This window comes from Lactuca serriola, chromosome 4 (assembly GCF_051521515.1).
Source record: "Lactuca serriola cultivar US96UC23 chromosome 4, Lser_US96UC23_V15, whole genome shotgun sequence".
In the NCBI taxonomy this organism is placed as follows: domain Eukaryota; kingdom Viridiplantae; phylum Streptophyta; class Magnoliopsida; order Asterales; family Asteraceae; genus Lactuca; species Lactuca serriola.
In genome coordinates, this window is record NC_136411.1 from 285,562,611 (window position 1) to 285,574,680 (window position 12,070).

Genomic DNA, 12,070 nt, shown 5'->3' on the forward strand with positions numbered 1-12,070 from the left:
ACCTGCTAAAATTCTCACAAAAGATTTTTCATCAAGTGGTTTAGTGCAAATATCAGCAAGTTGATTAGTAGTTTTCATAAAATGAACTTCAATGTTTCCATCTTCCACATGATCTTTTATAAAATGATAACAAAGAGCAATGTGTTTCGTTTTTGAATGTTGTACTAGATTATGAAAAATGCGAATATCACTTTGTGAATCACAATACAAAAGAATCTTTTTCATATTAATTGCATAATCACGCAATTGGATTTGAATCCAAATGACTTGAGAAGTGCAAGCAACAGCAGAAATGTATTCAGCTTCAGCAGTAGAAATAGCTACACAAGTTTCTTTCTTTGACTGCCAACTTACCAACTTCCCGTCAAAAAATTGATATCCTCCACTTGTACTTTTTCTATTGAGAATACATCCACCAAGGTCTGAATCCGAAAAATCTTGAATGAAAAATCCAGATTTTGAAGGATACCACAATCCCAACGAAACTGTTCCCTTGAGATAACGAACAATATTCTTCACAACAGTTAAATGTGGTTCTCTTGGATTTTCTTGATACCTTGCACAATTGCACACAGAAAACATGATATCAGGTCTACTTGCAGTTAAATAAAGTAAAGAACCTATCATGCTTCGAAACATGGTAAGATCAATAGTAGGTGAATCTAACAAAGGTGTTAACTTGGTTCCTACTGCCATTGGTACTCTTAGCTTCGTGCTATTAGTCATTCCAAACTTTTCAAGAAAATTTTTCGTGTATTTTCCTTGGTTAATGAAAATTCCTTCTCTGCTTTGACGTATATTTAACCCAAGAAAATTGTTGATTTTACCCATCATGCTCATTTCAAATTTACTCTTCATCAAATTCTCAAATTCACTAGACAAAGTTGGGTGTAGAGCCAAAAATAATATCGTCAACATAAATTTGAACAATCATTAGATGATCCCCAACTTTCTTACGAAATAATGTGGGTTCAACTGATCCTTGTTTAAATTTTGACTGTTTTAAGAAATTGGTAAGAGTTACATACCATGCTCTTGGTGCTTGTTTTAACCCATTCACAGCCTTATCTAAAATGTAAACATGATTAGGATATTCTTCATTAATGAAACCTGGTGGTTGTTCAACATATATTGTTTCTTCGAGCTCTCCATTCAAGAATGCACATTTGACATCCATTTGATAAACATCAAAGACTTTGTGTGCTGCATAGGCTAAAAATATTCAAACAGCCTCGAATCTAGCTACAGGGGCAAAGGTTTCTTAATAGTCGATACCTTCTTGTTGCGAATAACCTTTAACTACAAGCCTAGCTTTGTTTCGAATAATATTGCCCTCTTTTTCGGTTTTATTTCTGAAAATCCATTTTAGCTCCACAATTAAAACATCATTAGGTTTTGGAACAAGCCTCCATACCTTGTGTGACAACCCGAAATTTCCATTTTGAACAAACCATATCAAACCAATAGAAGTTAGAACAGTTAAAGAGAAATTCCAGACTTTGGGTATAAGTTTGAGTATTTCAGGTTTAACACTTAAGGAGATATCAAGAGAGTGGATGCACTAGGGTTTTGTGCAACACTGTTATTCCAATACTCTATTATATTAGAGTTCATTCCGGGAATAAAATATTTTCTGCCAAAAATCTCAGGACTATATATAGAAATCTGAGCCATATTCATTCATTAGTTACATTTCCATCTAGAGAAAAGCCATTTTCTCTCTCATGGATCTTTGGGTTTTTATCCCAAATCGTGAGTACTCTCTCTAGTTCTATTATATAACTTAGATTGTGCTTAATAATATCAAAATCAAGACAGAACAGTAAGATTTGTGAGTTGACCGCCCAAGAACACCTTGGGGAGTAAACTCCTTTTCAATAGCCAAATGGTGCCTAGTCCTTCCTTAAGCCATGAAACTGGTTTGGACTTGTACACAAATGAGTTTAGGGACAGCAAACAACCTCAAAACACTAAGATCTATGAGTTTACCGCCCAAGAACACCTTGGGGAATAAACTCCTTTTTAAGGGCCAAAGTGTGCCCAATGTCCCTCCAAACCTTGGAAATGAACGTTGAGACTACCCAGGACAGGTTTAGACATCCAAAACAAATAGAATCAAGGGTTGAAAGTGAGCTCACGGCCAAGGAAGTTCTTGGGTCGTGAACTCCATATTAGGGTGCCAAAATGCCCTAAAGACCTTCATTAAGCCAAGAGACAAACATAGCACCTTACCTTGATGTGTCTAGGACCCAAAACAATAAAAATATCAACACCCATGAGTGTTTACGGCCGCAAACACATGACCAAATGGTCCATGGGACATGAACTCAAGTTACGGGTGTTTTGATGCCACAAACACTTCCAAAGGCTTAGGCTTGAAATTAGATTGCTTCCTTATGACCTTTAGGACCCTCATAAACAAAAATGGCCATGACTTTATGGTAGTAAACTCATTTGGGCCGTGAACTCCTTAGAACTTCAAAGAAAGTGGGTTTTCTTCATCCTAAATTAGAGCTAATGTCCCTAAATCATTCCCTAGCCTTCTAATTTGCATTCCCACATGAGTAGCCATGAGTTTACGGCCGTAAACTCCCTTGGGCCGTGAACTCATGGTAGTAAACTCATGTGAGTGCCTTTATACCTTCCTATGTTGAATCACATGTGATTCCAACACTTGGTCAAGGTGTTACCTAGTCCTGGAAGGTGTTTCCTTTCATATAGATGTTATAAACACTATATTCATGTCAATATGTGTCCTTATATGTCATTTACGACTTATAGTGTCTCGGGACTTCATTCGTGGAACCTCTCATCCATACACGCGTACCCGCTAGAACCACTCACAACAGGTGAGTTCATACCCCTTAATCAATGTTTTAAATGTTTTTAAATGCTTTAATGGGGGGAATACAAGAAGAAAACAATATGTTATTAAATCACTCTTATGTATTTTATAACTGTGTTTTCACCCAGTAGATTTCACATACTTCAAAATGTGATACATGAAATGGTTTTCTATCTTAAAATACCTTGATAACAAAAGTATTAGTTTTGAAATGTTTATTAAAATGACATCAAGTCACTCTTAATTATTGTTCAAACCTCTTAGATATCTTACAAAACCATTATTTTTACCTTCTTGAACAAAACTATACTTATACACTTATGTTCATATAAATGTTTTGAGATTATAGTTTTCATCCTTCATTCAGTTTCCCACACTCTTGTGTAGCAAGGGTGTATAAACCTACTTGAACAATCAAGTACCTTTCAGTTAAATATCATAGGGATAGTTAGAAGAGACAAAACATTATTCCTATTACAAGGAATCACACAAGAGTCAGTTCATTCATGAGTCTATACCAGTACATTACCTGATACATGAGTACACTTACATATGCTTACATGATACATGAGTACATTTACCTAGGCTTACATGATACATGAGTACGTTTACATAGATACATTTACCTGAATACGATTACATGAATACCATACATGAGTACCATTACATAGATACATTTTCCTGTATACACTTACATGGATACTTGTACCTACAGTTAGGAGGAAGATATATTAGTACCTTATGTGCAAATTTTCCTGCCTATCCTAGTTCAACAGGATGTCTAGACGGGACTAACCATTCCGACGCCCAGCTGTTACCACCAGTGGGTGATGAACATCTACAGATGCCTACGGTTACTACTTATATTAGGATTCAGCTACGGGACAAACCATTCCTCAAGCCTACTGTTCGCTACAGAGGTTGATGACCATCTACAGAGGTCTACGGTTGATACTTATATTAGGATTTGTTTACGGGACTAACCCTTCCTCCCTCCTGCTGCTGCTACAGAGGACAATTGGAAAATCTTTGGATGTTCATTAGGTTATACATTTTGATTACCGCGATGTAGTGTTAGTCCTGGTACCAAAGGATAACACTTATATCATATATTTTTCCTATTTTACTTTATTTTGTGACACATTCACATAAACGATGAGTTAGACTAATTACTATTTGTAATAGTCAAAAAGGAGGAAAAACTATCATTTTTATAACAGAACATTCAGGTCTTGGTAGAAGACTATCATATTCTTTTGTAGTGTTAGTCCTTGTACCAAAGGATAACACTTATATTATATTCTTTTCCTAGTTATTTTATTTTGTGACACATTCACATAAACGATGAGTTTGAGTAATTACTGTTTGTAATAGTAAAAAAGAAGGAAAAACTATCATTTTTATAACAGAACATTCAGGTATTGGTAGAAGACTATCATATCTTTTTCCTATTTTACTTTATTTTGTGATACATTCACATAAACGATGAGTTAGACTAAGTACTATTTGTAATAGTCAAAGAAGGAAAAGCTATCATTTTTATAATAGAACATTCATGTCTCGGTAGAAGACTATCATATCTTTTTCCTATTTTACTTTATTTTGTGATACATTCACATAAACGATGAGTTAGACTAAGTGCTGTTTGTAATAGTCGAAGAAGGAAAAACCATCATTTTCATAGCAAAATATTCGGGTCTTGGTAGAAGACTACATTTCATACTAGTAGGAAATAAGGGATTTTGTAGGGTTTTCAAACTTATATCAATGGTTTCTTTTAAAGATTTGCAAGACATTCATAAGAGTTTTCCGAAACAAGACAATGACACTTAAATACTTATGAATTCACCAGCTTTAGGCTGATACCCGCTTTCAAAATAACTTGTATTCTCATGTCACCAGTTAGACAGGTACGGTGGTCAGGTTTTGAGAAGATGGAGCACAGTCCAGACTCATCTTATTTTGATTATTCATGTTATTGTTGTACATTATGAAAGAACACACATGTATTAAAACTTTACTTTTAATGCAATGGATGATGCTGTTGCTTGTTTACTACTTTACACTGTTATGATACTTCACATGACGTCCTCCACCCCAAAACGTTACCACCGTTCTTGGTTTTGGGGTGTGACAGATTGGTATCAGAGCGTTGTTTATAGTGAATTAAGTATATCAACCAATAAAAGATATACTAACTATAAATACATTGGGATTAAAACACTCTGTCTAGGAGTTTATACTTTTAAATAATAAAACATTTAAAAAATTATACGTGCCTGCATTCATACTAAAATCCGTGTCACAATAACAAGAACAAAAGTATTACGATTGTTGAATATCACAGGTAAGCTCGGGGATGTATGGTCAGTCTTGGGAGTGGCATAGCCTGATCAACTATGCTGTTCCAAGGAGTGATTAGCACATGCCCAAGAATGGTTGTGATATGACAATAAGTCTAAAAACTTACCAACATTACCACAAAGAGAACATTATAACATAACCTAAGTCGAAAATACCATATGGGTGTTTTGTGTTACTATAAGTACTTTATACTTGAGAACTAAAGCGGGATCTTCATTTCCAAGTTGATAGTTGCTAAGTGGATACACTAAAGTTATATGTAACTAGGATGTTATAGACTTAGAATCGGTGAAATTTTTGCTTTACCCCTATTCCTTGTGAATTTGGAGTTAAGGTCACTTATTCGAAGGCCTATCCTGTGTTGATTACATATAACTGGTATGCACTTTACAAATAGCGATGTAACTAATGAAGATTTCCTAAATAATTATCTAGATAGTTCGTCTAATAATTGCTTTCTTACCCCAAATTCTCGCGTAGATAACATGGCTGGATTCCATCCCCACGACAACTTGTTCCTTCTGAAGGCGGTTATTGCTGGATGGTTTGGAGAAGAACCAGATAATGATCATCCGATCCCTCTGAATGATCACCATGCTGAAGACCTATCAGACGGTACTATCTCCGAACCTGAGGTTGAGAACCTACCCCAGGCAGCTCCCGTTCCAATTCCTAACCCTCGTCCGACTTTTCATGGCACGACGCCTCCATGGGTGGAATTTCTGGAAACATGGAGCGAAGGTCAAGATCAACCTATGCTGTTCAATGGAGACCAAAGTTTCTACAACGTAAGTGAAGGGAGATCAGCAGACAGAGTTCTACCAATTCTGATCTGTAGAGTTGCCCGAAACGAAATTCTGGGCATGACAGCTCTACAACGTATCACATAAGTGGATACAAATGGATGAATACATATGCTTCACACCAGTCATCTTGAACATGCTCGTGAGAGGTCTGAGAGAGACCATGAAACCCTACTGCAAGCACTGGCTTTATCACGAGCCGATGTCATAGTACTTCGAGTACGCCAGAGAGTGTACGAAAGACACCTACTTGATGTGGAACGCCAACTGGCTGAACTGAGAGTTCACCAGAGGGATGACCGTCGCTAGTAGTAGATACTTTACTTTATATTCCTTGCTAGAAAGGAATCGTGTTTCTGTCTATGCCCAACGTGGCATTTTCTATGAAACTATCTTGTACTGTAAGTACTTTTGGTTAGGTCTTTATGCTGTCAAGAACTATCTTCGCTGGATATGATGTAAGACCTTTTTACAAGGTCATTTTCCCGAACTTGTACGTCCTGAATATCAAAGATATTGACAGTCGGCTAACTTCTGTGTCATTCTTTATTCAAATACCCTTATCACACTTTCATCAGAGTCTATTTGAAACATGCTCTAGTCAAGTCATTGGACTATAGCAATGTGACTCCGGAGACATCTCCAAGTCTCTTTTAATGGTTGGATCATGTTATTCACCAACCAACAATACCTCGGCTCGAACGACAAACATCTTGAGACCACTGTATGAGCTTACTTCTGATCTTTGCTAGGACTGCATCATAGGGATGTAGGTCAAACCTTCGTGAACACACTTCCATTCCATACTAGGACTGCATCATAGGGATGTAGGTCGAACCTTAGAGAACATACTTCTATTCTTTTCATGAGCGATCGAACTACATCTAGGTTCAACCATTTTCGCTCACAAATTCAATTTCTTTCGGTGTAACAGAGTCATGTCACCCAAGAAAGATGATCAGCCCATCAACCAAACACTAACTCTTCAGATTGATACAACTACCTTTCAAGCTGCAGTCTCGGCTGCCGTGTCTGCTTTTCTGACCCACATGAACGCTAACAATGCAAGTGTTAGCGGGATTGTTAACAACAATTCCAATCCAAGTAACAATCAAACACCTCAACGAGCAACAAACTACCATGATACCCCGAGTCCTAAGACCAAGAGTAACAAACAGAAGTCTTGGACTAAATCTAAGGAAAAGTCGCTTCGAAGGGCGAACAGGAAACAACCACCAGTAACCACCTTCACAGCCACGACATCAGTACCTCCTACTACTATCCCTTTGGGCATCCCAATTGCCCTAACCTAGCAAGACTGTATGACGGGCATACTACCTGCTACTGCATAACTCGGATCCAACACATTACTTCGACCACCAATGTCGAAAACTCACAGATATGCCATCTATGTGGCAAGATAAGGAACTTCAAGAGAGACTGCCCATCAGGGCAGATCAACGATGGAACAAGAAGAGTTTGACCTCAAAATGCAAAGAGGCAGCGAAGGAACCTATTATAGTATCGGTTCACTTCCAATCGTCAGTATTTTATATGCTTTTAAAGCATGTCTAAAAACTAATGCAACCAGAGTCTTATCTTTTGCGGGATCCCGTCCGTTTAGGGATGCTCGTGCTGCGTATACTTGTCTTTGTAGTATACCTTGTTCGCAGCAATAGTCTTGTAGTAAATCCTAAGTATAGTAACTCTGTTAAAAGTTGCATTGTTGTGTTTTGTCTATAACGCCTTATGTTCAAATCTAATGTCTTTAGTTTCCTTACGATTCCGACTTTATCTTAAGACTCGAGTAAATTTGATCCTCGCAATACCAGCTTCATACGTACATCTCTTTCTCAGTAATCGTCTTTTAAGCGAAGCCTTCATATCCGAACACCGAAGTACTCATACAAGGAGTACCTTATAGTTCTTTTCCTTTCCAAAGGAATCCCCACAGTATCACTCGTACAGTACGTCAAGTTCAATTCAAGGATTCATATGGTTGATCTATCATTGAAGAATGTATACATGAGAGTGACATATAATCAATGTTCTACAGGTTTAGAATTGATGATTCCACCTTAACTTCTTTTCCCTCGATGGGATGTGAGATTAAGGAAGAATCAGTTATTCGACTACCTTTTCAATCTTAATTATATACGACTCGTATACACGAAATTGTGATCAATGAACCTTGTATGAATTTTAATATGAACTTCAGGACGGAGACTGTCTAAGAGTACGAGTAATTGCATTGGCATAGGAACAAACTTAGAACCCAGTATGACTCTTATAACCAGATCGCCTTACAGTCTAAACACCTACGGAAGATACAAGAACAGCCCGGACAACACAGCGAACTACTCAACAATACAATTAGAAGACCAGGCTTCTCACCCTTGATAACTCCGGTCTTATTCTTACCAGAAGTCGATGGAGTGCATCATATGTACCTTGACGACTGGAGACTTCATTAAGATTTCCTTTAGAAATCGTTGTCTCTGCCTCGCATAGACGTGTTGATTGAGCAAACACAGGGAAAGAGTTACTTTCAGAAATGGACCCGAGATCCAAATATCACCAGTTTGAGTGATAGGGAAGGATGTCCTGAAGACTACCCTCGTAACTTGATGTGGACATTTCAAGTCCGTAGTGATACCCCTCGGATAGGACTAATACGCCGATAGTATTCATGAGCTAAATGAGTGGGGTACGCCTTTCTTACTAGGATCAGTTCGTCGTTTCTCCATGTAATGACTTACTTATGTACCCTCATAGTAAGAAAGAACCCATAGAAACATTACCCTCGGAGATACTTTTCACAAAGTTCTCTGAACATGAGTTTTGGAATTATAGAGTCAAATTTCCTGAGACACACTATAAGTGATGTGGAAATTCTGGAGTACTCTAGCAAATTATCCAAAACCGTTGGGAATTTGTCGGCACCGTAGTCACCGACGGAAAAATTCGCCAAATACTAGGTCTTACAGACCTACTATCATAGTCCATTCAGAACTCCTTGCAAATTTCAGAAACCCTTTCGACTTTGACCCAACAAGGGGTGGCCCTTTACTAGGAAGTTAGCGAGAGAAAGAACCTTTGGAATTCCAAGTGAGAGACCAAATTCTTTAAGAAACCTCACTCTAGGAATGGCTTATTACACTTCGTAAAGCGTGGACAGCTAAATCCAATATAGTTAGGACCTCTGTGATTATTACCAGAATCTGTCCTGTATCTCACAAACTAGACCTACTCAGCGAACTCAGTAACATACATTTTATCCTTCGCGTCTCGAACTCGAAACAGTACCTATCCATTAGGACTTTCGTAAGCCCTATTGACGAGATCGAGATTTACGAGATCTTCACCTTCGTATTAGAACCGTTGTGACCCTCAACCGTGATGTCAAGCGGACGAAGCAACGCCATCGCCGTTAGTGAAGGTTCGTTGGGATACCAACCGAGAACCCGATTTCACTTGGGAGCGCGAGAACCAATCGATTAGGATGTTCATCTAACGACTCGATCACTTCTACTTACTTCCTTGCCTAAATCCTAATTTCGAGACAAAATTCCCTTTAACAGGGGGATGATATGACAACCCGGAATTTCCATTATGAACAAACCATATCAAGCCAATAGAAGTTAGAACAGTTAAAGAGAAATTCCAGACTTTGGGTATAAGTTTGAGTATTTCAGGTTTAACACTTAAGGAGATATCAAGAGAGTGGATGCACTAGGGTTTTGTACAACACTGTTATTCCAATACTCTATTATATTAGAGTTCATTCCGGGAATAAAATATTTTCTGCCAAAAACCTCAGGACTATATATAGAAATCTGAGCCATATTCATTCATTAGTTACATTTCCATATAGAGAAAAGCCATTTTCTCTCTCATGGATCTTTGGGTTTTTATCCCAAATCGTGAGTACCTCTCTCTAGTTGTATTATATAACTTAGATTGTGCTTAATAACATCAAAATCATGACAGAACAGCAAGATTTGTGAGTTTACCGCCCAAGAACACCTTGGGGAGTAAACTCCTTTTCAATAGCCAAATGGTGCCTAGTCCTTCCTTAAGCCATGAAAATAGTTTGAACTTGTACACAAATGAGTTTAGGGACAGAAAACAACCTCAAAACACTAAGATCTGTGAGTTTACCACCCAAGAACAACTTGGGGAGTAAAATCCTTTTTAAGGGCCAAAAGTGTGCCCAATGTCGCTCCAAAGCTTGGAAATGAACCTTGAGACTACCCAAGATAGGTTTAGACATCCAAAACAAATAGATTCAAGGGTTCAAAGTGAGTTCACGGACAAGGAAGTTGTAACATCCCAAAATATAAAGAGTAGAGTTGAAGGGCTAAAAGAGTAAATTGGGAAAGAGTGACTCGGTGAGTCCATGTGCGGACTCGGCGAGTAGAGTCGCGACTTGGTCGCGTGTTAAGTGGCCGACTCGGCGAGTCAGTGTAATGGACTCGGAGAGTAGGCGCTGAGTGGAGAAAACCCTAATTCTCGGGGTTGAGCCCTATATAAAGAACATAACATCCATTCCCCCAGCCTCCTTACTCATCCTCAAGTCCAGAAACCCTAACCTTCGTGTGTGAGTGGATCAAGTGCATTTGGAAGCTTGGAGAAGCAATTGTTGAGGAAATCTTGAAGGGTAAGAGACTTGGAGCAAGGGGCTTTGCTTGGATTCGAGTTTCATTGCAGTTGGGGCGTTCTTTTGAGGTAATATCTTGTTTTTGAGCTGCTATTTCTTAGATGCATCATTTTGGGGGTGTTAGAGATCATACCTTTGGATGTATTGGGGTTTAGAGGTTAGATCTGAGGTTGCTACCTCAGATCTGGAATGGAGAAGGGTTGGAATGCATGAAAGTCCCTGTTTGTGAGTGGTTGATGGAGCTATTTTGTCCCAAACCCAAACCCTAGAGTGAAAATGCATAGATCTCTTTGGATTCACGTAAAGTTTGCCACTTTACGTGATGGATGAGTTGTAGGAGGCTAGATCTATGTTTTGGATCAATTGCATGGCCTGGAATGCTTCTGTATGGATTCAGACTGGTGGTACTCGGCGAGTCACAAGGGTTGAATCGACGAGTTACTTGAAGATAAGCTGGAACTCAATGAGTTGGAAGAACAACTCGGCGAGTTGGATGAAGATGGCCTGGAACTCGGCGAGTTGTATGAACAACTCGGCGAGTAGGTTGAAGATAGCCTTAGACTCGGCGAGTCTGTTATTGGACTCGGCGAGTCTTGTCGAAGAGTCCCAATATTTTCTGGTTGAGTCGAGAATCGGCGAGTCAAGGGATGACTCAGTGAGTTGTGTGCGAGTGGACTCAGAGTTGTGGGACTCGGCGAGTCTCGGGGTGACTCGGCGAGTTGAGTCGTGGATTGGGGAAGTTCTGAGCATGGGGACTCGACGAGTCGACGGGTTGACTCGGCGAGCAGGGTCAACCAGGAGGGTTGACTTTGACTGACGACTTTGACTTGGACCAAGAGTTGACCGTTGACTTTTTGGTCCTGGTCAGCGATGTGGCCTTTGGGCCAAGAGAGGTGTAAAATAGTCTTTTACCCTTAAGAGGGTGCCATGAGAGGGTTGATTCTAGTCTCGAGAGTTATATTCATGAGAGTATTTGCCTTACGTGTTAGGCGGTGGTGAGTTCGAGATTCAAGTGTGGGGATATCTGCTTTCTGCTTGCCAGGTGAGTCTTCTCACTATACTTTATCTTTAGTAGGTAACCAGAGTTATGTGATAGAGTATTTGTATGCTATGTATGTTATGTGTTGTACTGCATTATTTCTATGTGATTTATGTTGTGCATGTTTACAGAGTTGGAACCGGAGGGTTCCTAGAGTTAGAACCGGAAGGTTCACAGAGTTAGAACCAGAGGGTTCACAGAGCAGGGTCCACGGACCCACAGAGTGATAGCCTCGAGTGGCTAATATGTGTTATGTGTGGTATTTTGGGGAACTCACTAAGCTTCGTGCTTATAGTGTTTTGTGTTATGTGTTTCAGGTTTCTCTCAGGATCATGGGACGACACCGACTCGATTGTACA